The 25,711-nt window shown below is 49.1% G+C and overlaps 1 protein-coding gene and 1 pseudogene across 1 annotated transcript in view; one reads left to right on the forward strand and one right to left on the reverse strand.

The window, feature by feature from the left end:
- The window catches only part of LOC130026606 (polypeptide N-acetylgalactosaminyltransferase 12-like), a 150,053-nt gene that overhangs the window by 56,051 nt on the left and 68,291 nt on the right, over nucleotides 1-25,711 (forward strand). The gene's annotated exons all lie outside the window — the stretch shown is intronic.
- On the reverse strand, nucleotides 20,540-20,620 carry LOC130026778 (uncharacterized; annotated as a pseudogene).

Raw genomic sequence — 25,711 nt, forward strand, 5'->3', positions numbered from 1 at the left:
CGCTCTTAGAGCCATCAGTGAAGAGGGTCCGTGCACCCGGAAGGGGGGTGGTCTTTATGATTCGAGGGAAGATAATAGGGCAAATCCTGAAGCTTTGCAGGAGTTTATGTTTGGGATATGCCTGTGTAATTTGGCCTTTAAAGGAGCAGACAAAAAGGCACCAGGAATCATCATATTGCATCAGATTATTAATCATGTCTTTGGAATAGGGAACGACCAATATGTCCATATCCTTAGCAAAGAGTGCACACCCTATGGTTCTAGCCTTCCAGAGTAATTGAGAAACTAAGGTGGGATAGGGAATCACCGTTCAGGTGGGGGAAGCTGAGAGGTGGACCCAGTATAATGGACCAATCTGCCAGAAAACTCCAGTTGGGGCAAACTCTGAAGCAAGCACTATAAATTGTAGTGGTAGATTGTAATCAATATGGTGTATTTGCATTTCTTCTAAGGCATGTTCTGCTTTTCTAAGAGCCAATTGTGCCTCTGGGGTCAATTGACAAGGTGAGGAGGGGTCAGAATCCCCCTTCAATAGTTCAAAAAGAGGTTTGAGCTCTTCCGTGGGCAGGGAGAAGGATGGTCGGAGCCATTGGAGTTCTCCCAAAAACTGTTGCCACTTGTGTAGAGTCTTTAAATGAGACGTGGCAAACTATATTTTTTGAGGCACTATTCCCACCTTGCTAATGGTGTATTCTAAATATCTGTATGGGTGGGAGAGCTGTACCTTGTCCGGGGAGATTACAAGGCCTGCTGATTCCAGGGCGACCCGGACATGATCATAGAGTTGAAGTAACAGGTCTTTGGTGGGGCAGGCGGCTAAGATGCCATCCATATAATGAATCAAAAGTGCACTGGGGAAACGAGCCCGGACTGGCGCTAAAACCGCTGCAACATATACCTGACACATAGTGGGACTATTAGTCATGCCCTGGGGAAGGACTACCCATTGCTAGCGCTGATAGGGCTCCTGAAAATTGGGGGAAGGTAGAGAGAAGGCAAATCTTTGACAATCTTTAGGAGCTAATGGAATATCGAAAAAACAATCTTTAAGATCTATCACTAACAATTACCAGGACTTTGGTATAGCGGAGGGATGGGGGAGCCCTGGCTGCAGGGCCCCCATTGGATGCATGGTGGCATTGACTGCTCTGAGATCTTGCAATAATCTCCACCCGCCTGTCCTTTTCCTTATAACAAAGATTGGGGCATTCCAGGGAGATGTGGATGGGGTAATGTGCCCCTTTTCTAATTGCTCGGGCACTAGGGCATGTGCGGCCTGTAATTTCTCTTTAGGTAGGGGCCACTGCTCCACCCAGACTGGATCATCTGATTTCCAGGTAAATGGGGTGGGAGGCCGCTCGACAGTGGCCCCGATTAAAAAGGGCTAGTTTCTTCCAGTTCCTCAATGGGCATTAAAGTCACGGGATTTTCCTGCCCGGAGGATGGGCAGTCACTAGTGATATGGGCTATGGTCTTAAAGGAGACTGGCGATATCTGCGAATGACTGGGTGATGTAACCAGAACCGTGCCCATAGCTGAGAGTATATCTTGTCCCCAAAGATTGGTGGGGAGGTCTGGGACAATATAAGGCTGGAACTGGCCCTTATGGCCCTCGGCGTCCTCCCAGGTCAATACTTGGGCGCTACGGCTGGGTCGGACTTGGCCAAGTCCTTGCAAAACGGCTGTAGCCATTGTGGCAGGCCAGTTGGCAGGCCAATATTTACTGGATATGACTGAGACATCCGCCCCAGTATCTAATAGCCCAGAGAATTCCTTTGAGTTGATTCTTAGCGCATAGCGTGGTCGGGAAGCCATATGGGCAATCCAAAATATTTGGGCTGGATTATCTGAGCAGTCTCCGTTTGTCTGACCCTGGACCGAGAACGTCGAGTTGGGGCCTTGCCACGTCGGGAGGAGGAGCAGGCGTGCAATCAGCTGTCCCTTTTCTATCGTCACAATGCCACGGGGGGAATCTGCCAAGACATGAATTTGTCCTATGTAGCTCTCTGTGATAGATCCTGGGTATATCTGCAATCCTTGCAGGAGAGCCTTTTCTGACCCTAGAATGAGGCCGGGCGGTAGGGGGCCATAGACCCCCGTCTCCAAACTTTCAATTCCCATAGGTGGTGTTAGTACCGCCCGGACAGAGGCATAAAGGTCTAGACCTGAGCTGGGAATTGAGGAGCCCCTGACAGAGGGAGGGAAGCTATCTGGAGCGGGCTGATACTTTGACCGGATGTCTGATAGGCCTCCTGCCTGAAGGTTTGCAGGGCCCGAGGCAGGCCCCTCCCGCCGTTTCCCTGCGGCAGTGGATTGCCTAAACTATTCGGTCGGGAGCGACACTCAGCTGCCCAGTGATTGCCTCTCTTGCATCTGGGACATAGCCCGGGTGATCCCCCCTTCTTCCTCAAGGGGTTGTTGGGACATTCCTTTTTGAAATGGCCTGGCTGTCCGCATTGATAGCAGCCTTGCTTTTGTTTTTGTGGGGAATCCCTGAAAGCCCGGAAACCTGGGAAGTTGCCCAGCTTTGAGCAGGACAAAGGGGGAATGAAAAATCAAGCATTCTTTTACTTCGTCAGTAGGCAACAGTTAAAGAAACTTTGGTACATCTACACAATGGAATACTAAGCAGCTGTTAGAAAGGATGAATTCATGAAATTTACATACAAGTGGTACTACATGGAAAGTACCATGCTAAGTGAAATGAGTCGGAAAGAGAGGGACAGACATAGAAAGACTGCATTCATCTGTAGAATATAAAGTAACAAAATAGGAGACTAACACCCAAGAATAGTCTCGATAAGTACCAGGAGGTTTGCTCCATGGCTTGGAGGTCAGCCACACATGCTGGGGGAAAAGGCAGCTCAGATAGGGAAGGGTGCACCAAGTAAAGGGTGTTGGGAGGGTCCTGCCTGGATGGGAGAAGCATGCTGAAAGTAGACTATAGACCAAACATGAATGCCACTCAATGCCTCTTTTGCAAATCACAGCACCCAAAAGGAGAGAGAGAACAAAAGGGAATGCCCTGCCACAGAGCCAGAGTGGGATGGGGGGAATGGGGGTTGGGAAGGATACTGGGATCCGTGGTGGTGGAGAAATGGCACTAGTGGAGGGATCGGTCTCGATCATTGTATAACTGAAATCCAAACACAAAAATTTGTAAGTCTATAACTGTACCTTATGGTGTTTCACTAATAAAAATTTTTTAAAAAAGGCTGGCCTGGGTGGAGAGGTGGGTGGGCGGGTGTTGGGAGGGAAACTGGAAACATTGGAGGTGGGAAATGTACACTGGTGGAGGGATGGGTGAACAATGATGACTGAAGCCTAATCATGAACAGCTTTGTAAGGGTCTATCTCAGATCCATTCAATGAAAAAAAAGTTTAATAGGAGAATGGCTTATATTTGGATTTATAGAATTAGATGTGTAGTACATTTTCTGAGGTAAAGTCCAGAGCTCAGCTGAGGCGCAGGGATCGTTATAGAATTGGGGAGATGTGATGCTAGACTTGAGTTTGGAAAGAGTCCATGACAGGTAGATCAGTGGTTCAAATGTGTCCTGCTTTGAGCACCATTCAACATGTCATTACTTAATTTCTTTTTTAAAAATGATTATTTCATTGACTTTAAGGGGAAACTCTGTATGGGCATTTATAAATGGCAAACAAATTTCATTTGCATTAGATATGGAAGTGGGAAAATGCTGCAGGGAACCTGCAGAGGCCTCTCAGGGTACAGAGATTGGGGTGGGGGACAGGTCCAAGGGAACTTCCCTAGTGGCAGTTTGTGATTGAAAGGTACAGGCAGTTACTGGCCATTAGAAGTTAGGGGGAGTGGTCAGCTCTTTCAGCTCACATTCTGTTTTGAACACGTCCTCCCTTCACATCTTACTGTGTAAGTTTCTTTCAAGAAAACTATCTTGCAGGATTGGAAAGGTAGTCCAGAGGGTAGGGCATTTGCCTTGTGGACAGCCAATTCAGATGTGACCCCGGGCACCGCATATGATCCCGAAGCCCCACCAGGAGTCGTCCCTGAGTACAGAGCCAGGAGTGAGGCCTGAGCAACACTGGGTATGTCCCTCCATAAATGTCCAAGTACAGCAAAAAGAGGAGAGGGAAGCGTGGGACGGGCGGTTCTGATTGCAGTGGGACTCACTGGAGCATTTGGGAATTTCACACGCCCCATTGTAAACTGGTATTCCTTTTGGGATGCAATATAGCAAAATCAATGGAAAGTTAAAATTTGTATTTTGACAAAGATCAAAGAGGTTGGGAGATAGTAGAGCGGGAAGGGCACTTGGGCTATCTGACTTCAATCTGTGCATCCCATAGAGTCCTTTGAGCATGGCTGGGACTGATCCCTGCTGTGGTTCCAAAACCAAAGAAGCAAACAAACAAGGAAATGTAATATATCAAAAGCTAGAACAGGTGGTAAGGTGTCTGCTTTGCATAATTCTATCCTGGATTGATTCCTGGCACCTCCTATGGAACCTTGAGCACCATTAGGGGTGATCCCTGAGCATAGGACAGGAGACAGGGTCCCCAGTCAAGGGAGGTCTCATCTCTTAGGCCGCTGGAGCAAGACCATGGGGGCCTGTGCAGGGGACAGATTGCCCAGGCGCTGCCAGCCTTGGGCCTGGGAGTCGGTGCTTGACCTCCACATCCCTCGACCCAGAGCAGGATGCCCTGGCTGCCTGTCCTCACTCCCAGCCTTGTGCCCACAGGTGGGACTGCAGGAAAAACAGGTGAGTGTCTGCGGCAGCAACAGGACTGGGATCTCGGCTTCCTGCAGTAGGACGTGGCCTCTGACCAGTGTCGGTCTCTCAGAATGAGCAGGAGGAGGAGCAGGTGCTACTGCAGAGTCAGCTCCGGATCAGCTGCAAGGGGAGTGAATCAGGACAAGGTGGATATGGAGAAATGACAGAAGGGGCCGGGGGAGACCCACTGTGAGGGTAGGAGCCCGCCTGCGGTGGTGGGAGGAAGGACAGGCCAGGACGACACCCACTATAATATAACAAAATCTAAAACAGGCTAGAGGGGTTGTGGGTGTGTGGACTGGCCCTCACTACACACGGAGGGTCCTAGTAGCGGGGAAGCTGCCGGGTCGAGGTAGGGGTGCCTGCAGCCTAGAATGCTTCTGCTGGTACCAAAAGCAGCACACAGCTGCAACCCCACACCTGAATGGCCCACTCACATGGGCTCCAAGGTTGAGCAGGTGCTGAGGCACAAGGAGCTCATGGACCAGCTGCAGCAGGTGCTAACAAGGCAGCAGGCCCTGCTGGAGGCCACCTTCAGGGAGCTGAGGGAAACCCAGGTGAGGGGATGGGCAGGGGCTCAGCGACAGGAAGGCGCATCAGGCCCTAGACCTGCCTACTCACCTGGTGCCTTCATCTTTAGGGGATCCTCAGTCCTGAAATCAGGAGCAACTGAGCCCCAGGCCTTACTGGAATCCCAAGGGTACCCTGAAGAGGGTGAGTAGTGGGGTCGGTCTCCAGGAGGGAGAAGTGCCTGATGGGGATCTGGAGTTGGGGCTATATGGGAGGTGTAGTCAGGCGGGACCCCTGAGATGCCTCCACTTTCCTTGCTTGGCTGAGACCCTGGAGTGCCCCCTAGTCAATCCAGTGTCGAAGAACACGGAGTTGGAGGTGAACATAGTGGAGGTTTGTGAGACCATGACCTCTATGGAACTCGAGGTGATGGTCACGAAGGACAGGCTGGTGGCATGGGAGAAGTCTAAGTATCTGGATGACTAAGGTTTGAGACTAAGGTCTGGTGTCCAGACCTGGGGAGCGGGATGATGGATTGTGTGAAGAACCCAGAGAGACCCTCCTGTTCCTGTCTGTGAGGAACAGGAGGCCGCAGACCTCAGATCTGGATCCTGTAATGACCTGTCCCCAAATAACCAGAATCCAGCTCTTCCGCTCGATTTCAGCTGGCAAGCTTGTTCACCATTAATCCACATTTTCTACCCTGATGATGTACCCTGTGTTCTTCAATTCCAACTAATCTAGCCCTGATCCAGTTCTTCCCACCCTCCTCCTTCCTCCCTCCTCCCCACTCTTCCACTTTCCCTCAGCACTAGACCCTAGGGATAAAGGGGGCAGAAAGGTCCCCCAACACTAGACCGCAGGGATCAGTGGGACAAAAATGTCTCCTACCTCTAGGCACCAGGGATGTTGGGAGCAGAAATTTAAACTGGGCCACACTCCAATCTCAGTCATGATAGCTCCAAAAGCCAAAGAAGGGCTTGAGGTGGGAGCTCTCCCTCCCCAGTACACAGTCCCGTTTCTCCATATGGCAGCCCTGAAGCTAATGGGGGCTGGAAACATCAGAGCAACCAGTTCTAGACACTCTTTGGGGGCTGGTTGGGCACTAATGAATTGAGGAGAAGAGAGAGGAAGGAGGCATGCTGGGTCACTCTCTGACAGTCACTGTCCTATTTCCAAGCTTGTTTCAATAAATGGATCCAACCCAGGCCATGTGGGTATGTGTCTTGGGCGAGGTGTGTCCTGCCAGCAGTTGGCAGTTGCTTCTAGATTGTGGGTGGCCCTTGCCATGAGATTCACCATGTCTAGAGCCTGTCATCTGCATGCCCCTGAGTACGATGTTAATGACCCCAGGAGAGTACCTCTAAGATTTGGAGTGGTAACATTCAAAATATGGTGGTGGGAAGGTACGATGGTGGTGGAATTGGTGTTTGAATATTAAATGTAATAAATTATTGTAAACAACTTTATAAAAACAAAATAAAAATTTGCAAAAATGTCAGCAAAATTTAAAGCATGAAAAGAGAACAGAAAAATCAAAGATACACCAATCTAATACTTTTTTTTAATAAAAAAAAGCAGTGGCGTCTAAGCTATAAAGATAACCCACAGAATGGGGAAAATTATTTACCCAATACCTAGCTGATAAAATGTTAATATCCAAGTTATATAGCACATTGGTAGAACTTTACAAAAAAAAATATCTCCCAACCCCATCAAACAAATGCAGAGAGGAATAATGAACAGAAACTTCCTCCAAGAAGAAATTCAAGGGCTGGAGCGATACTACAGTGGTAGGTTGTTGCTTTGCACGTGGCTGATATGGGTTTGATCCCCGCCATCCTACGGGCTACACCCGCCTTGGAACCCCAAGTGTTCTGTGAGAACCAGAAGGGAGTGTCCTTCCTAAAGACACCCCATGCACACCCCATCCTCCCTCTCACCTAGAGGTGGAAATCACACCCAGATCCAAGACAGACCTGAGCCAACAACCCGTCAAAGACAAATTGTGTTGGCAGAAGATCAGACAGACTGTGATGCCTGTGAGGTAAGGAGGCTGCAGACACCCAGCCCATGGCACAAAGTGACCTGCCTGAAAGTGATGTGTTCCCCCCAGGAGTCAGAAATGGTTCAACAGAATTTTTACTCACCTGTAATTCTGTCATTTACCTACCCTGTCAAAATCATATTCATCTACCCCAACCTTGTCTTTCTTCCCTCTTCCTTCCCGCCCTGCTCCTCTCCCCCTCCTCCTTCCTGCCCCCTCCCTTCTCCCCTCCTCTGCCCCTTCCCATTGAGGAATGGGCTATGGGGCTATGAGGCTATGGGGCTACACAAAGCAATTGCAGACGTGCCCCCATGGCAGGGATGCTGTGTACTAGGAGTGGCGAGTTGACCCAAACAGAACAACATTGAGACTCACTCTGCATGTAAACAAGTTACACAGTCTCCAAGGAAACTCAGCTAGAGAAGAGGGCAACAAATAAAGGGTGTTGGGTGGATCCTCCCAGGGTGGGAAATGCATGCTGAAAGTAGACTATAGACCAAACATGACTACCACTCAGTGCCTCTCTTGCAAACCAGAGCACCCAAATGGAGAGAGAGAGAGAGAAAATGGGGGAATGCACTGCCAAAGAGGCAGGGTGGGAAGGGGGTTGGGGGGTGGGAGGGATGCTGGGACCCGTGGTGGTCGAGGATGGCTGCTGGTAGAGGAATGGGTACTTGATCATTGTGTGACTGAAACCATGGCACAAAAATCTACAATTGCACCTCATGGTGTTTCACTAATAAAAAAATAAAAAGAAAATTCTTGGATTAAAAAAAAAAAGGTACACAGCCTCCAACACATCCATATGTGCAGGAACAAACTCAAAATATAAAATAAAAACCCAATCAAAAAATATATCCAAAGAAATAAATTTCAATTTTTAATATGAAAATTAAGGGATCATGGGATCTAACCATGTTTCACGCTTGTCCGTATCCCTCTGCGAGCGCACCCCCCTCCAGCCTTTCCAGAGGGATTCAGGGCTTCTTTCTTATGGTCTTTACCTGGATGCCACTCAAGTTGGATACTGCTCCTGAACTGTTCAGTGGTTCTGAGCAAAAGATTTCATCCACTGCTTCTTGCAAGTCAGAGGATGGGGTCCCATCGGATTAGCAAAAAGGCTGGGGTCGCGAAAGTTCGAGTGGGTTTTCACATCAAAATCTAGAGTTGCAAAAGTTAGATGTGGGTTATCACATCATAATCCCAGGGACTGTGCCATCTGGGCAATCGGTAGCCACTGGGGCCCTTTGTTAGTCATCAGTTTCACACCTGAATGGGGACCTAGAGGTAGATAGTTTGTTTACCTCTGTGGCACAGCGAGAGATCAGAGCCCCCTGTCTCAGAGACAGGTATGCCCAGAACTATGCCAATGGCCCTACTCTGGGTCAGGGCACCTAGAACCTGATGCCCTTTCACATGCACAAAGAGGATCAACCTGTTAGCCTCTGGAGCCCTACTGCTGATTTCTTTAGGTTATTTGTTTTTCTTTTTCTCACTTCTAAATGCTCATTCTTCCAGGAGGTCTGGTGCCCAGTCTCAACCAAGAGCTGGAGCAGAGCCTCTGAGGCTCTCTTTCAGTCCTCTTAGGCTTCTGACACAAGGACCTTATCATCTACAGACTGCAGGATGGTCCATTCCAGGGCTCCAACGAGGATTTTCTTAAGTCCAGAGCCAGGGTCTTCCTGAAGAAGGTGGCCGAGTTTTTGAATCCTTGGGCAACGGGTCCACAGTGACTGAGGTTTCCTCCTGTCTCTGGATCCTTTGGCCCAAACGCAAACAGGGTCTGCTTCCTGGAACAATTTGCAAAGGAAGAAACACATCTTTTGAGGTTCAGGCCGGTCAATCATTGGGCACTAGAGCAAAACAGACTCAAGAGAGTGGAAGGGCTGGGTACCACAAGGTGACCAGCAGGAGCGACCACACTGACTCGGCGCAGGTCATGACTTCTCAACTGAGGCCAATGGGTTGCTCCCAGTTGAGCTGCATCCCACCACTATTCCTGCCTCCCAGACCTGCGCAGTATCTTTCCCTATCCCTAGCCACACCTCATGGGCTACCAGATATTGCGGCTGTCTTTGGAGGCTCACTCCTAGCATGAGTTTACCAGGAGACGGTCATGATACTGCCATTAGAGGGCGCCTGGAGAGGGTATTTTCCAAAGGGGGAATCCACAGTGTCAAGGTGGACATTTATTTGCGCTTCTAGCTCTGTCAGGAGATCTAATGCCAATAAGATACTAAAGTTGGGAACAGGGAGAACCTTGTTTCCCATGTGGAACCCCCAGAATCTGCTGAGACCATGGATTCTCGGGCCCAGCAAAAGCAGGGAAGGGCTGCACCTCCGATACCTTCATCGAGATCTGCTTCCTATGTTGCCCTGTCTTGGGGGTCATAGGGCGACCGTTTCCACGAGGCTTTTCTTGGGAGTGTAGGTACAAAGATACCCTGCCTTCCCTGCCTTCCTGGAGACTCCCTGTGACTCTGTCAGACTGTCCAAGTGGTCCTGGTGTCGGTAGACATTTCTGGAAGCTACCCAACTTTGAATGTCTGCCACTCCCATTCACAGAGGGTCACAGCTGGTCTGGTGTCATATTGGCACTTTGTTCTCTCCTGCAGCATGTCATGGCTCTCTGGGGCAATGATCTGGGGCCTGCCCTCTGCCCCTCCTCATCCTCCAACCCTGACCCCTGCTCCTGCTCTGGCTCCTTTCTTTCTGCCTGGCCCTTGTCTTCCCTGCCTGTTCTCGCCTCCTCTAGACCAAGGGCACACTAGAGATACTGGGGTCTGGCCTTAACCACTCCACTGGAGTAGAGCTATCTCCACTGTACGAGTGGCAGTGCCACCCAGCTGCCATGCTCTCTGCCAACTCCTCCTGTACCCCTGGTGCCACTGCTTGAGTGTCGCTCTTTTTACTTTTGGTCTTGTCTTGCTGCTTTCTCCCCTGCTTGGTAGTGAGTTTTGTTGTTTCACAAATGAGAATTGCAGCACTAATATAACTTTGAGTTTTCAACGACTATGAACTCATACGAACTTTGCCAAAATTTCTGCCTAAAGCTAACTAAAAACCAAGCAGCAGGGACGGGAGTGATAGCACAGTGAGTAGGGTGTTTGCCTTGCACACGGCTGACCTGGATTTGATTCCCAGAGTCCCATATGGTTCCCTGAGCACCACCAGGAGTAATTCCTGAGTGCATCAGCCAGGAGTAACTCCTGGGCATCGCTGGGTGTGACCCATAAAGGAAAAAAGGGCACATTTTGGAATGAGGGAGAACATGATGAGATAACAGTGCTAATGGAATGAACAGCTCCAAAGTCTGAACACTGCACAAGGCAAGAGATCAGTTTTACAGCAGATCTGATGGGCGACGGGGTATTAGCAAGCAGCTGACAGGAAGTATGGAACAAGAAATAACCAAGCTTTCTGGGTGCAAAGAAGGATCTGGAGCATATCAATAACGTAGGAAAATTTGGGGGATTTTCCAAGCTTTCTAAGTTGAACAGTGTTACAGACCACCTCTGGGACATCTCAGGTGATTTCCGTGCTGTCTCATCTCTCCCAGACCCTGTGCCTCATGGCAGCTCCTGCTCTCCAGGGTAGTCTGTCTGAAGTTAGCTTGCGGGAAATGTGGGCATAGGTCCCCTCTCCTCTTCAGCAGGGCTCAGGAGATCCTAGTAACAGGACTTGAACAGGGTTGGGCCACATCATGGCAAGCACTTTAACCCCAGCAATATCCCTGGGGCCCATTCTTGAAAAGTCTGAAAGTGCTCGGGAGTGGAAGCCTCGGGTTCCACGGGGCTGTCTCCCTGGGCACTGTGCCGTACAGAAGGGGGAGTGAGGCATCTTTAAGGGAGCCCAACTCTACAGGAAGGAGAGTTAGGTTTGGAAGCAGCTGAAAGAAAAGTACTGCTTTGAGCAGGCATTAGTCAAGCAGATAAAGTGATCTTCTTGCACACTGCTGACGTTGGATCAATGGGCCCCTCTAGTTCCACTAGGTATGGTCCCTGAGCTAAGTCAGGAATAAAGCCTGAGCATGTCTGGCTGTGATGCCAACACCCAAAGAAAAGTACTGCAAGCAGACAGGGCCAGCCTTTTCCCAGTGCCCTAAGGACAGATTGCTCAAGTTCTTAGTGGACATAAGAGGGATTTCCCTGTTAGGTGGAGGGGTGAGGGAGGGGAAGGGGGTGACAGTACTGGCCCTCCACTGGTGACTCTGCCTGAGCAGTGACAGTCCACTTGGACAGTCCACAGTGGCCTGACTCAGGCCAGGACTTGGCTGCTGCTTTGACACAAAGGTGTCCTGAAAATGTGAGTGTCAGGGTCCTTAAGAGGGAGAAGCCCCCAATGCGGGTCAGGAGGCAGGATACCCGGGGGGCAGAACCAGGCGGACTCTGCCCCCGAGCCCTCCACCTCCCTTGGTTGGCTGAGAGCCTGGGGCTGCATTTTCAGTCAATCTAAGGGCACTGAAGTGGAGGCGAACACAGTGGAGATCATAAAGCCCGAGGAACTAGAGGTGGTAACAGTCAAGAAGGACAAGCTGGCGGTGTGGGGAAGACTGTGCATCTGGAGGCAGAAATGTCCCCCAACACTGGGCACCGGGGATGTGGGGGGCAGAAATGTCCCCCAATAATAGACACTAGTGGTCTGGGAGGCAAAAACAGGCCCCAAGCAGTAGGCACCAGTGACATGGGGTGCAGAGGTTTCCCCTAACAATAGACAGCAGAGTTCCGAGGACAGAAATGTTCACAATTACTCGACACCAGGAATGAGCAGAGCTGAAATTTCCTCCAAAAAAAACACACCAGGGATGTTGGGGAAAATTGCTTTCCAATACTAGACACACTAGCTCTGGGGGGAGAAATGTCCCACAACAGAGAACAGAGCTCAGATAGGAGATATGTTCTCCAACACTACACAATAGGGAGTCCCAGGAGCAGAAATACTCACCCCCATAGAAATAGTCCAAAGAGTAGCAATAAGAAATGACCACCTCCCCACCCCCCAACTTAGACTATATCCCAGGAGAGAGGAGTGGAGAATGCCTGCTCACCCCCGCTTTTCTACCTAAATGTTGAGATATTTCCGGTTTGTGGGCTGTCCTTGCACGGTCCAGGGCATTTTCCACTTTTTGAGTTAAAATTCTGTCCAGAAGGCCAGAAAGAAGTCTCAGGAGACTCAGTACAGGCTTGGGATGCATGAGGTCAAGAACGTTCCCTGGCACCACAGGGTCTCCTGATCACAAAGGCTGGAGCAAATAGAGATCTCGACAAGCCCCAAACCTCTCAGGTATGTACACATGCCATGAAGGTCAATGAAGCAGTACTTGGAAGGATCTCAGTGCTTAGAGGAAACACTGATTCAGAGCATCCGATTTTCAAAACGGCACTTGGCTACAACCATCTACCCGTCCTGGCCCAGGGAAAACGAGGCAACACAAAAACCTTCGGTTCATGGGCTACAGACCAAGCAAAAGTCTGAGCCGAGAGCTCCCCCTCCTCCAGTGCACTTTTTCTATTCTGGGAAAGGAAGTCCTGAAAAGGATGGAGGCTGGAACAGTCAGCAACTGAGTTCTAGGCACTGCCTGAGACAGTTTCGGGGATCATGAATTGGTGGCAGAGGAGAGAGAGGGGAGAGGGCTGAATCAGTCTCCCTGACAGCCACTGTCCTGTTTCCAAGATTGTTTCTACAAATGGATGCATCCCAGCCTGTGTGGGTGTGTGGCATTGGGTGGGTGGGTTCTGCCAGGGAATGGCTCATGCTTCTTGATGAAGCATGAGCTGTCCTGTGGGGGTCTCCCCATGGATCAGAACCTGACATGACATGCCCATGCCCATGGTGCCTGTTCCGTCTACACCCCCCTGTAGTGCCCACCGGGAAGAGTCCCCACCTTGCCCTCAATGCTTAGTGGGTGCCAGGCCCGAGGGTCCGGGTGGGGGTGGGGAGGCCCGTCAGGCCCACCCTGACAGAAGGTGCCGGGGGAGACCCACTGTGAGGGTAGGAGCCCGCCTGCGGTGGTGGGAGGAAGGACAGGCCAGGACGCCACCCACTATAATGTATCAAAATCTAGAAGAGGCTAGAGGGGTTGTGGGGGTGCGGACTGGCCCTCACTGCACACAGAGGGTCCTAGTAGCGGGGAGGCTGCCGGGTCGAGGTATGGGGAGGCCCCCTCTCTTAGGTCTTGGGAGAAAGACCCCCAGCGGAATGTGCAGGGGACAGGTTACCCCATGTGCTGTTTTCCTTGGCCCTGTGTGTGAATGTCTGGGCCCTGAATGTTGTGGTGGGATCTGGACAGCCTTCGGCCCTGTCTCATGACAGGGATGTGCATGCAAGACCAGAAGGTGCAGTGCCTGCAGCCTGGAATGCTTCTGCTGGTACCAAAAGCAGCACACAGCTGCAACCCCACACCTGAATGACCCCCTCATGTGGGCTTCAAGGTTGAGCAGGTGCTGAAGCACAAGGAGCTCATGGACCAGCTGCAACAGGTACTAACAAGGCAGCAGGCCCTGCTGGAGGCCACCTTCAGGGAGCTGAGGGAAACCCAGGTGAGGGGGTGGCCAGGGGCTCAGGGACAGGAAGGCGCATCCGGCTCTAGACCTGCCTACTCACATGGTGCCTTCATCTTTAGGGGTCCTCAGTCCTGAAATCAGGAGCAACTGAGCCCCAGACCTTGCTGGAATTCCAAGGGTACCCTGAAGAGGGTGAGTGGTGCGGTGGGTCTCCAGTAGGGAGAAGTTCCTGATGGGGATCTGGAGGTGGGGCTATATGGGAGGTGGAGCCAGGCGGGACCCCTGAGATGCCTCCACTTTCCTTGCTTGGCTGAGACCCTGGAGTGCCCCCTAGTCAATCCAGTGTCGAAGAACACGGAGTTGGAGGTGAACATAGTGGAGGTTTGTGAGACCATGACCTCTATGGAACTCGAGGTGATGGTCATGAAGGACAGGCTGGTGGTGTGTGAGAAGACTAAGCATCTGGATGACTAAGATCTGAGACTAAGGTCTGGGGTCCAGACCCGGGGAGCGGGATCATGGATTGTGTGAATAACCCAGAGAGACCCTCCTGTTCCTGTCTGTGAGGAACAGGAGGCCGCAGACCTCAGATCCGGATCCTGTAATGACCTGCCCCCAAAAAACCAGAATCCAGCTCGTCCGCTTGAGTTCAGCTGGCAAGCTTGTTCACCATTAATCCACTTTTTCTACCCTGAGATGTACCCTGTGTTCTTCAATTCCAACTAATCTAGCCCTGATACAGTTCTTCCCACCCTGCTCCTTCCTCCCTCTTCCCCGCTCTTCCACTTTCCCTCAGCACTAGACCCTAGGGATCAAGGGGAAGAAAGGTCCCCCAACACTAGACCGCAGGGATCAGTGGGACAAAAATGTCTCCTACCTCTAGGCACCAGGGATGTTGGGAGCAGAAATTTAAACTGGGCCACACTCCAACCTCAGTCATGATAGCTCCAAAAGCCAAACAAGGGCTTGAGGTGGGAGCTCTCCCTCCCCAGTACACAGTCCCGTTTCTCCATATGGCAGCCCTGAAGCTAATGGGGGCTAGAAACATCAGAGAAACCAGTTCTAGACACTCTTTGGGGGCTGGTTGGGCACTAATGAATTGAGGAGAAGAGAGAGGAAGGAGGCATGCTGGGTCACTCTCTGACAGTCACTGTCCTATTTCCAAGCTTGTTTCAATAAATGGATCCATCCCAGGCCATGTGGGTATGTGTCTTGGGCGAGGTGTGTCCTGCCAGCAGTTGGCAGTTGCTTCTAGATTGTGGGTGGCCCTTGCCATGGGATTCACCATGTCTAGAGCCTGTCATCTGCATGCCCCTGAGTACGATGTCAATGACCCCAGGAGAGTACCTCTAAGATTTGGAGTGGTAACATTCAAAATATGGTGGTGGGAAGGTACGATGGTGGTGGAATTGGTGTTTGAATATTAAATGTAATAAATTATTGTCAACAACGTTATGAAAACAAAATAAAAATTTGCAAAAAATTCAATAAAATGTGAAGCATGAAAAGAGAACAGAAAAATCAAAGATACACCAATCTAATGCGTTTTTTTCCCTAGACGTGTTTTTTTTTATTTTATTTTTTTTTACAGTTGTAGATTTACAATTTTTTGTGCTTTGGTTTCAATTATAAAATGATCAGATACCCATCCCTCCACCAGTGCCCATTTTCCTCCACCATCGATAATATCCATCCCACCCCCATCCCCCCATCCCCCTGTCTCTGTGGCAGGGCAATCCCCTGTGTTCTCTCTCTCCTTTTGGGTGTTGTGGTCTGCAAAAGAGGCATTGAGTGGCAAACATGTTCAGTCCATAGTCTACTTTCAACATGCATCTCCCCTCCTGGGAGGATCCTCCAAACATCCTTTATTTGGTGCTCCCTTCTCTATCTGAACTGCCGTTTCCTCTAGGATACCCGGCTGGCCTCTACGTTATGGAGTAATCCTCCTGGTGCTGATCTCACCTATTCTTGGGTATTAATCTCATACTTTGTTACTTCATATCCCCCAGATGAATGCAATCTTTCTATGTCTATCCCTCTCTTTCTGACTCATTTCACTTAGCATGATACTTTCCATATTGTACCACTTGTATGTAAATTTCATGACTTCATCTTTTCTAACAGCTACATAGTACTCCATAGTGTAGATGTACCAAAGTTTCTTTAACCAGTCATCTGTTCGTGGGCATTCAGGTTTCTTCCAGTTTCTGGCTATTGTAAAGAGTGCTGCAATGAACAAACAAGTGCAGATGTCATTTCGACGATACATTTTTGCCTCTCTGGGATATATTCTCAGGAGTGGTATTGCTGGGTCAAATGGGAGCTCAATTTCTAATTTTTTGAGAATCATCCATACTGTTTTCCAGAAGGGCTGAACCAGTGGACATTCCCACCAACAGTGAAGGAGTGTCCCTTTCTCGCCACATCCACGCCAGCATCAGTTGCTTTTGTTCTTTTGAATGTGGGCCAGTCTCTGAGGTGTGAGATGGTATCTCATTGTGGTTTTGATCTGCATCTCCCTGATGATTAATGATGTAGAGCATTTTCTCATGTGCTTTTTTGCCATTCGGATTTCTTCTTTGAGAAAGTTTCTGTTCATTTCATTGCCCCATTTTTGGATGGGGTTGAATGTTTTCTTCTTGTGGAGTTTAACCAGTATTTTGTATATCCTGGATATCAACCCCTTGTCAGATGTGTATTCGGTGAATATCCTTTCCCATTCTGTAGACTGTCTTTGTATTTGTTTCTTTGGAGGTGCAGAAGCTTCTTACTTTAAGATAGTCCCATTTATCTATCTCTGTTTTCACTTGCTCGGCCAGTGGCGTGGCATCTTTGAAGATACCATTAGCTTCAATGTCATGGAGGGTTTTGCCAACGTTATCTTCAATGCACCTTATGGTTTCTGGTCTGATGTTGAGGTCTTTAATCCATTTTGATCTTACTTTTGTACATAGTGTTAGGCAGAGTTCTGAGCCTACTTTTTTGCATGTTGCCGTCCAGTGATGCCAACACAATTTATTAAACAGGCTTTCCTTACTCCACTTCACATTACTTGCACCTTTATCAAAGATTAGATGATCATATGATTGAGGGGAGATGTCAGTGTATTCAGCCCTCTTCCATTGGTCTGCAGTTCTGCCTTTGTTCCAGTACCATGCTGTTTTAATTATTACTGCTTTGTAGTACAGTTTGAAGTTCGGGAGGTTGATTCCTCCCATTTTATTTTTCCCAAGAATTGCTTTAGCTATTCGTGGGGGCTTATTGTTCCATATAAATTTCAGGAGTGTTTGCTCCATTTCTTTGAAGAATGTCATGGGTATCCTTATAGAGATTGCATTGAATTTATACAATGCTTTCGGTAGTATTGCCATTTTGACAATGTTAAGTCTCCCGACCCATGAGCAGGGGATATCTTTCCATTTCCTCATGTCCTCTTTTATTTCCTGAAGTAGCGTTTTGTAGTTTTCTTTGTACAGGTCCTTTACTTCCTTAGTTAAGCTGATTCCTAGGTACTTGATTTTCTGGGGCACAATTGTGAACGGGATTGTTTTTTTTCATGTTGCTTTCTTCTCTCTCACTGTTTGCGTATAGGAAAGCCATGGACTTTTGGGTATTGATTTTATAACCTGCAACTTTACTATACAGGTCTATTGTTTCTAGGAGTTTTTTGGTGGAGGTTATTGGGTTCTCTAAGTAGAGTATCATATAATCTGCGAATAGTGAGAGCTTGATTTCTTCCTTTCCTATCTGAATGCCCTTAATATCTTTTTCCTGCCTAATCGCTATTGCAAGTACTTCCAGTACTATATTGAACAGCAGTGGAGAGAGTGGGCATCCCTGTCTCGTCCCTGATCTTAGAGGGAAGGCTCTCAGTTTTTCCCCATTGAGGATGATGCTTGCTGTAGGCTTGTGGTAGATGTCTTTAATTATGTTGAGGAAAGTCCCCTCTATACCCATTTTGGCTAGGGTTTTCATCATAAAGCGGTGCTGGATCTTATCAAATGCTTTCTCTGCATCTATTGATATGATCATATGCTTTTTTTTATCTTTTCTTTTGTTGATATGGTGGATTATGTTGATTGATTTCCGAATGTTAAACCATCCTTGCATCCCTGGGATGAATCCTACTTGGTCATGGTGTATGATCTTTTTGATGAGTAGTTGGATTCTATTTGCTAGTAGTTTGTTGAGGATCTTTGCATCTGTGTTCATCAGGGATATCGGCCTGTAATTCTCTTTCTTTGTGGTATCTCTGTCTGCTTTTGGTATCAGTGTGATATCTGCTTCGTAGAAACTGTTCGGAAGTGTTTTTGATATTCCAATTTCGTAGAAAAGCTTAAAGAGCATTGGGAGTAAGTCCTCTTTAAAGCTTTGGAAGAATTCACTAGTGAATCCATCCGGGCCAGGACTTTTGTGCTTGGAGGAGACTTTTTATTACCATTTCAATTTCCTTGACGGTGATAGGTCTGTTCAGGTATTCCAGGTCTTCTTGGTTCAGCCTTGGGAGTCTGTAGGAGTCTAGGAATTTATCCATTTCCTCGAGGTTTTGATGTTCCGTGGCATAAAGCTTCTCAAAGTACTCCCTGAGGATTCTCTGAATTTCTGTGGTTTCTGTTGTAATGACCCCCTTTTCATTTCTGATTCGATTTATTAGGGTTTTCTCTCTCCCTTTCTTTGTGAGTTTTGCTAGAGGCTTATCGATCTTGTTAATTTTCTCAAAGAACCAGCTTTTGGTTTCATTGATCTTTCGGATTGTTTTTTGTGTTTCCATCTCGTTAATCTCTGCTCTGAGTTTTATTATTTCCTTTCTCCTGTTCGGGTTGTGCTCCTTTATTTGGTCCTTCTCCAAGCTCTTAAGCTGTGAGGTTAGGTTACTTATGTGTGCTCGCTCCTCCTTCCTGAGGAATGCTTGTAGAGCTATAAACTTTCCTCTTAACACAGCCTTTGCTGTGTCCCATAAGTTTTGGTAACTCGTGTTCTCATTTTCATTCGTTTCTAGGAATCTTTTGATTTCCTCTTTGATTTCCTGTCTAATCCACTCGTTGTTCAATAGTGCACTGTTTAATTTCCAGGTGTTTGATTTAGTTTTCTGTTTTTGTGTGTGATTTACTTCTAATTTCAGCGCATTATGGTCTGAGAAGATTGTTGATACAATCTCTACCTTCTTAATTTTATGGAGGCATGTTTTGTGGCTCAGCATGTGGTCTATCTTGGAGAATGTTCCATGTACGCTTGAGAAGAATGTGTATTCAGCTTTTTGTGGATGAAGTGTCCTGTATATATCTACTAAGTCCCTTTCTTCCATTGTTTCCCTCAAATGAAGTATGTCCTTGCTAAGCTTGAGTCTGGTTGATCTATCAAGAGGTGACAAAGCAGTTCTAATGCGTTTTTTTTTTTTAAAAAAAAAGCAATGGCGTCTAAGCTACTAAGATAGCCCACAGAATGGGAAAAATTATTTACCCAATACCTAGCTGATGAAAGGCTAATATCCAAGTTATATAGCACATTGGTAGAACTTTAAAAAAAAATATCTCCCAACCCCATCAAACAAATGCAGAGAGGAATAATGAACAGAAACTTCGTCAAAGAAGAAATTCAAGGGCTGGAGCGATAGTACAGTGGTAGGTTGTTGCTTTGCACGTGGCTGATCTGGGTTTGATCCCCGCCATCCTACGGGCTACACCCGCCTTGGAACCCCAAGTGTTCTGTGAGAACCAGAAGGGAGTGTCCTTCCTAAAGACACCCCATGCACACCCCATCCTCCCTTTCACCTAGAGGTGGAAATCACACCCAGATCCAAGACAGACCTGAGCCAACAACCCGTCAAAGACAAATTGTGTTGGCAGAAGATCAGACAGACTGTGATGCCCGTGAGGTAAGGAGGCTGCAGACACCCATCCCAGGGCACGAAGTGACCTGCCTGAAAGTGATGTGTTCCCCCCAGGAGTCAGAAATGTTTAAACAGAATTCTTACTCACCTGTAATTCCATCTTTTACCTACCCTATCAAAATCATATTCATTTACCCCAACCTTCTCTTCCTTCCCGCCCTTCTCCTCTCCCCCTCCTCCTTCCTGCCCCCTCCCTTCTCCCCTCCTCTGCCCCTTACCATTGAGGAATGGGGCTATGGGACTATGAGGCTCTGCGGCTACACAAAGCAATTGCAGACGTGCCCCCATGACAGGGATGCTGCGCACTAGGAGTGGCGAGATAACCCAAACAGAACAACATTGAGACTCGTACTCTGCAAGTAAAGAAGTTACACAGTCTCCAAGGAAGCTCAGGTAGAGAAGAGGGCACCAAATCAAGGGTGCTGGGAGGATCCTCCCAGGGTGGGAGATGCATGCTGAAAGTAGACTATAGACCAAACATGACTACCACTCAGTGCCTCTATTGCAAAGCACAGCACCCAAATGGGGAGAGAGAGAACAAGGGGGAATGCACTGCCAAAGAGGCAGGGTGGGAAAGGGGGTTGGTGGGGTAGGAGGGATGCTGGAACCCGTGGTGGTGCAGGATGGGTGCTGGTAGAGGAATGGGTACTTGATCATTGTGTGACTGAAACCCAAGCACAAAAATTTATAAGTCTACAATTGTACCTCATGGGGTTTCACTAATAAAAAAATAATAAAAAGAAAATTCTTGGATTAAAAAAAAAGGTACACAGCCTCCAACACATCCATATGTGCAGGAGCAAACTCAAAACATAAAATAATAACCCAATTAAAAAATAAATCCAAATAAATAAATTTCAATTTTTAATATGAACAGATACTACACTTGATCTTAGCCAAAAGGCCGAGAAGCTCAGGGGGATGGAGTGATAGCACAGTGGTAGGGCGTTCGCCTTACAAGCGGCCAACATGGCCGACCCGAGTTCAATTCCTCCGCCCCTCTTGGAGAGCCCGACAAGCTACCGAGAGTATTCGATATGCCAAAAATAGTAACAACAAAGTCTCCAATGGAGACGTTACTGGGCCCGCTTGAGCAAATCGACGATCAACGGGAGTGCCTTTACCTTTTACCTTTACCTTTTAATATGAAAATTAAGAGATCGTGGGGTCTCACCATGTTTCGTGCTTGTCCCTATCCCTCGCCGAGCGCACCCGCCCCTACCCAGTCTTTCCAGAGGGATTCAGGGCTTCATTCTTATGGTGTTTATCCGGATGCCACTCAGGTTGGAAACTGCTCCTGAACTGTTCAGTGGTTCTGAGCAAGAGATTTAGTCCACTGCTTCTTGCAAGTCAGAGGATGGGGTCCCATCCGATAAGCAGAAAGGCTGGGGTCGCGAAAGTTAGAGTGGGTTTTCACATCAAAATCTAGAGTCGCAAAACTTAGATGTAGGTTTTCACATCATAATCCCAGGGACTGTGCCATCTGGGCAATTGGTAGCCACTGGGGCCCTTTGTTAGTCGTCACTGTCACCCCTGAATGGGGACCTGGAGGTAGATAGTTTGTTTACCTCTGTGGCACAGCGAGAGATCAGAGGCCCCTGCCTCAGAGACAGGTATGCCCAGACCTCTGCCAATGGCCCTACCCTGGGTCAGGGCACCTAGAGCCTGGTGCCCTTTCTCAGGCACTAAGAGGATCAACCTCTATGCCTCTGGAGCCCTACTGCTGATTTTTTTAGGTTATTTGTTTTTCTTTTTCTCACTTCTAAATGCTCATTCTTCCAGGAGGTCTGGTGCCCAGCCTCAACCAAGAGCTGGAGCAGAGCCTCTGAGGCTCTCTTTCAGTTCTCTTAGGCTTCTGACACTAGGACCTTATCATCTACAGACTGCAGGATGGTCCATTCAAGGGCTCCAACGAGTATTTTCTTAAGTCCAGAGTCAGGGTCTTCCTGAAGAAGGTGGCCGAGTTTTTGAATCCTTGGGCAACGGGTCCACAGTGACTGAGGTTTCCTCCTATCTCTGGATCCTTTGGCCCAAACGCAAACGGGTCTGCTTCCTGGAACAATTTTCAAGGGGAGAAACACATCTTTTGAGGTTCAGGCCGGTCAATCATTGGTCACTGGAGGAAAACAGACTCAAGAGAATGGAAGGGCTGGGTACCACAAGGTGACCAGCAGGAGCGACCACACTGACTCGGCGCAGATCATGACTTCTCAACTGAGGCCAATGGGTTGCTCCCAGTTGAGCTGCATCTCACCACTATTCCTGCCTCTCAGACCTGCGCAGTATCTTTCCCTATCCCTAACCACACCTCACGGGTTACCTGACATTGTGGCTGTCTCTGGAGGCTCACTCCTAGCATGAGTTTACCAGCAGAGGGGCATGATACTGCCTTTAGAGGGCGCCTGGAGAGGGTATTTTCCAAAGGGGGAATATGCAGTGTCAAGGTGGACATTTATTTGCGCTTCTAGCTCTGTCTGGAGATCGAACGCCAATAAGATACTAAAGTGGGGAACAGGGAGAGCCTTGTTTTCCATATGGAACCCCCAGCATCTGCTGAGACCATGGATTCTCAGGCCCAGCAAAAGCCGGGAAGGGCTGCACCTCCGATACCTTCATTGAGCTCTCTTCCTATGTTGCCCTGTCTTGAGGTCATGGGGCGACCGTTTCCACGAGGCTCTTCTTGGGAGTGTAGGTACCAAGTTACCCTGCCTTCCCTGCCTGTCTGGGGACTCCCTGTGACTCTGTCAGACTGTCCAAGTGGTCCTGGTGTCAGTAGACTTTTCTGGAAGCTACCCAACTTTGAATGTCTGCCACTCCCTTTCACAGAGGGTCACAGCTGGTCTGGTGTCATATTGGCACTTTGTTCTCTCCTGCAGCATGTCATGGCCCTCTGGGGCAATGATCTGGGGCCTGCCTTCTGCCCCTCCGCATCCTCCACCCCTGACTCCTGCTCCTGCTCTGGCTCCCCTCTTTCTCCCTGCTCCTTGTCTGCCCTGCCAGTTCTCGCCGCCTCTAGACCAAGGGCACACTGGAGGTGCTGGCGCCTGCCCTTAACCACACGACTGGTGTCGTGTTGTCTCCGCTGGACGAATGGCAGTGCCACCGAGCTGCCATGCTCTCTGCCAACTCCTCCTGTGCACCAGGTGCCACTGCTGGGTGTTGCTCTTTTACCTTTTGGTCTTGTCTTGCTTTCTCCCCTGCTTGGTAGTGAGTTTTGTTGTTTCACAAATGAGAATTGCAGCACTAATATAACTTTGAGTTTTCAACGACTATGAACTCATAGGAACTTTGCCAAAATTTCTGCCTAAAGCTTACTAAAAACCAAGCATCAGGGACTGGAGTGATAGCACAGTGAGTAGGGTGTTTGCCTTGCACACGGCTGACCTGGATTTGATTCCCAGAGTCTCATATGGTTCCCTGAGCACCACCTGGAGTAATTCCTGAGTGCATGAGCCAGGAGTAATCCCTGGGCATCGCTTGGTGTGACCCATAAAAGGAAAAAAAAGCACATTTTGGAATGTGGGAGAACATGATGAGATAACAGTGCTAATGGAATGAACAGCTCCAAAGACTGAACACCGCACAAGGCGAGAGATCAGTTTTACAGCGGATCTGATGGGCGACGGGGTATTAGCAAGCAGCTGACAGGAAGTATGGAACAAGAAATGACCAAGCTTTCTTGGTGCCAAGAAGGATCGGGAGCATATCAATAATGTAGGAATATTTGGGGGATTTTCCCAGGTTTCTAAGTTGAACAGTGTAACAGACCAACTCTGGGACAACTCGGGTGATTTCCGTGCTGTCTGGTCTCTCCCAGACCCTGTGCCTCATGGCAGCTCCTGCTCTCCAGGGTAGCCAGTCTGAAGTTAGCCTGCGGGAAATGTGGGTAGAGGTCCCCTCTCCTCTTCAGCAGGGCTCAGGAGATCCTAGTATCAGGACTTGAACAGGGCTGGGCTGCATCAGGGCAAGCACCTTCACCCCAGCAATATCCCTGGGGCCCATTCTTGAAAAGTCTGAAAGTGCTTGGATTGGAAGCTTCGGGTTCCACGGGGCTGTCTCCCTGGGCACGGTGCCGTACAGAAGGGGGAGTGAGGCATCTTTAAGGGAGCCCAACTCTACAGGAAGGAGATTTAGGTGGGAAGCAGCTGAAAAAAAATACTGCTTGGAGCAGGGCATTAGTCCAGCAGATAAAGTGATCATCTTGCACACTGCTGACGTTGGATCAATGGGCCCCCCTAGTTCTACTAGGAATGGTCCCTGAGCTAAGTCGGGGTAAAGCCTGAGCATGTCTGGGTGTGGTGCTAACACCCAAAGAAAAGTGCTGCAAGCAGACAGGTCCGGCCTTTTCCCAGTGCCCTAAGGAAGGATTGCTCAAATTCTTAGAGGCCATAAGAGGGATTTCCCTGTTAGGTGGAAGGGGTGAGGGAGGGGAAGGGGGTGACAGAAGTGGCTCTCCAGTTGTGACTCTGCCTGAGCAGTGACAGTCCACTTGGACAGTCCACAGTGGCCTGACTCAGGGCAGGACTTGGCTGCTGCTTTGACACAAAAGTGTCCTGAAAATGTGTGTCAGGGTCCTCAGGAGGAAGAAGCCCCCAGTGGGGGTCAAGAGGCAGGACACCTGGGGGCAGAAATAGGCGGACACTGCCCCCGAGCCCTCCAGCTCCCTTGGTTGGCTGAGAGCCTGGGGCTGCCCCTCAGTCTATCCAGTTTCAGTCAATCTAAGGGCACTGAAGTGGAGGCGAACACAGTGGAGATCATAAAGCCTGAGGAGCTGGAGGTGGTAACAGTCAAGAAGGAAAGCTGGCGGTGTGGGGAAGACCGTGCATCTGGAGGCAGAAATGTCCCCCAACACTGGGCACCGGGGATGTGGGGGGCAGAAATGTCCCCTAGTAATAGACACTAGTGGTCTGGGAGGCAAAAACAGGCCCCAAGAAGTAGGCACCAGTGACATGGGGTGCAGAGGTTTCCCCTAACAATAGACAGCAGGGTTCCGAGGACAGAAATGTTCACAATTATTAGGCACCAGGAATGAGCAGAGCTGAAATTTCCTCCAAAAAAAAAAAACACTAGGGATTTTGGGGAAAATTGTTTTCCAAACTAGACACAAGAGCTCTGGGGCAAGAAATATCCCCCAACAGAGAACAGAGCTCAGATAGGAGACATGTCCTCCGGCATTACACAATAAGGAGTCCCAGGAGCAGAAATACTCACCCCCATAGAAATAGTCCAAAGAGTAGCAATTATAAATGACCACCTCCCCACCCCCCACCTTAGACTATATCCCAGGAGAGAGGAGTGTAGTATGCTCCTCACCCCTGCTTTCCCACCTAAATGTTCAGATATTTCCGGTTTGTGGGCTGTCCTTGCATGGTCCAGGGCATTTTCCACTTTTTGAGTTAAAATTCGGTGCAGAAGGCCAGAAAGAAGTCTCAGGAAACTCAGTACAGGCTTGGGATGCATGAGGCTGCAACAGTCAGCAACTGAGTTCTAGGCACTACCTGGGACAGTTTCGGGGATCATGAATTGGTGGCAGAGGAGAGAGAGGGGAGAGGGCTGAATCAGTCTCCCTGACAGCCACTGTCCTTGTTTCCAAGATTGTTTCTACAAATGGATGCATCCCAGCCTGTGTGGGTGGGTGGCATTGGGTGGGTGGGTCCTGCCAGGGAACGGCTCATGCTTCTTGATGAAGCATGAGCTGTCCTGTGGGGGTCTCCCCATGGATCAGAACCTGACATGACATGCCCATGCCCATGGTGCCTGTTCCGTCTACACCCCCTTTGTAGTGCCCACCGGGAAGAGCCCCCACCTTGCCCCCAATGCTTCCTGGGTGCCAGGCCCCCTAGTGGCCAGATCATGTCTCAGGTAAAGGACCTGCAAACCTCCAGGTATTTCCCAAACCTCTCAAGGACTGGATGGACTTTCTCTGCCCAGAGTCTCACCCCAGTGTGGAACCCTTCACTGCCCACAGGCTCCCCAGACAGCACAAGCCCACAGTGAACCTGTGACC

The sequence above is a fragment of the Sorex fumeus genome, unplaced genomic scaffold (genome assembly GCF_029834395.1).
Source record: "Sorex fumeus unplaced genomic scaffold, SorFum_2.1 ptg000034l, whole genome shotgun sequence".
NCBI classification, from domain to species: Eukaryota; Metazoa; Chordata; class Mammalia; order Eulipotyphla; family Soricidae; genus Sorex; species Sorex fumeus.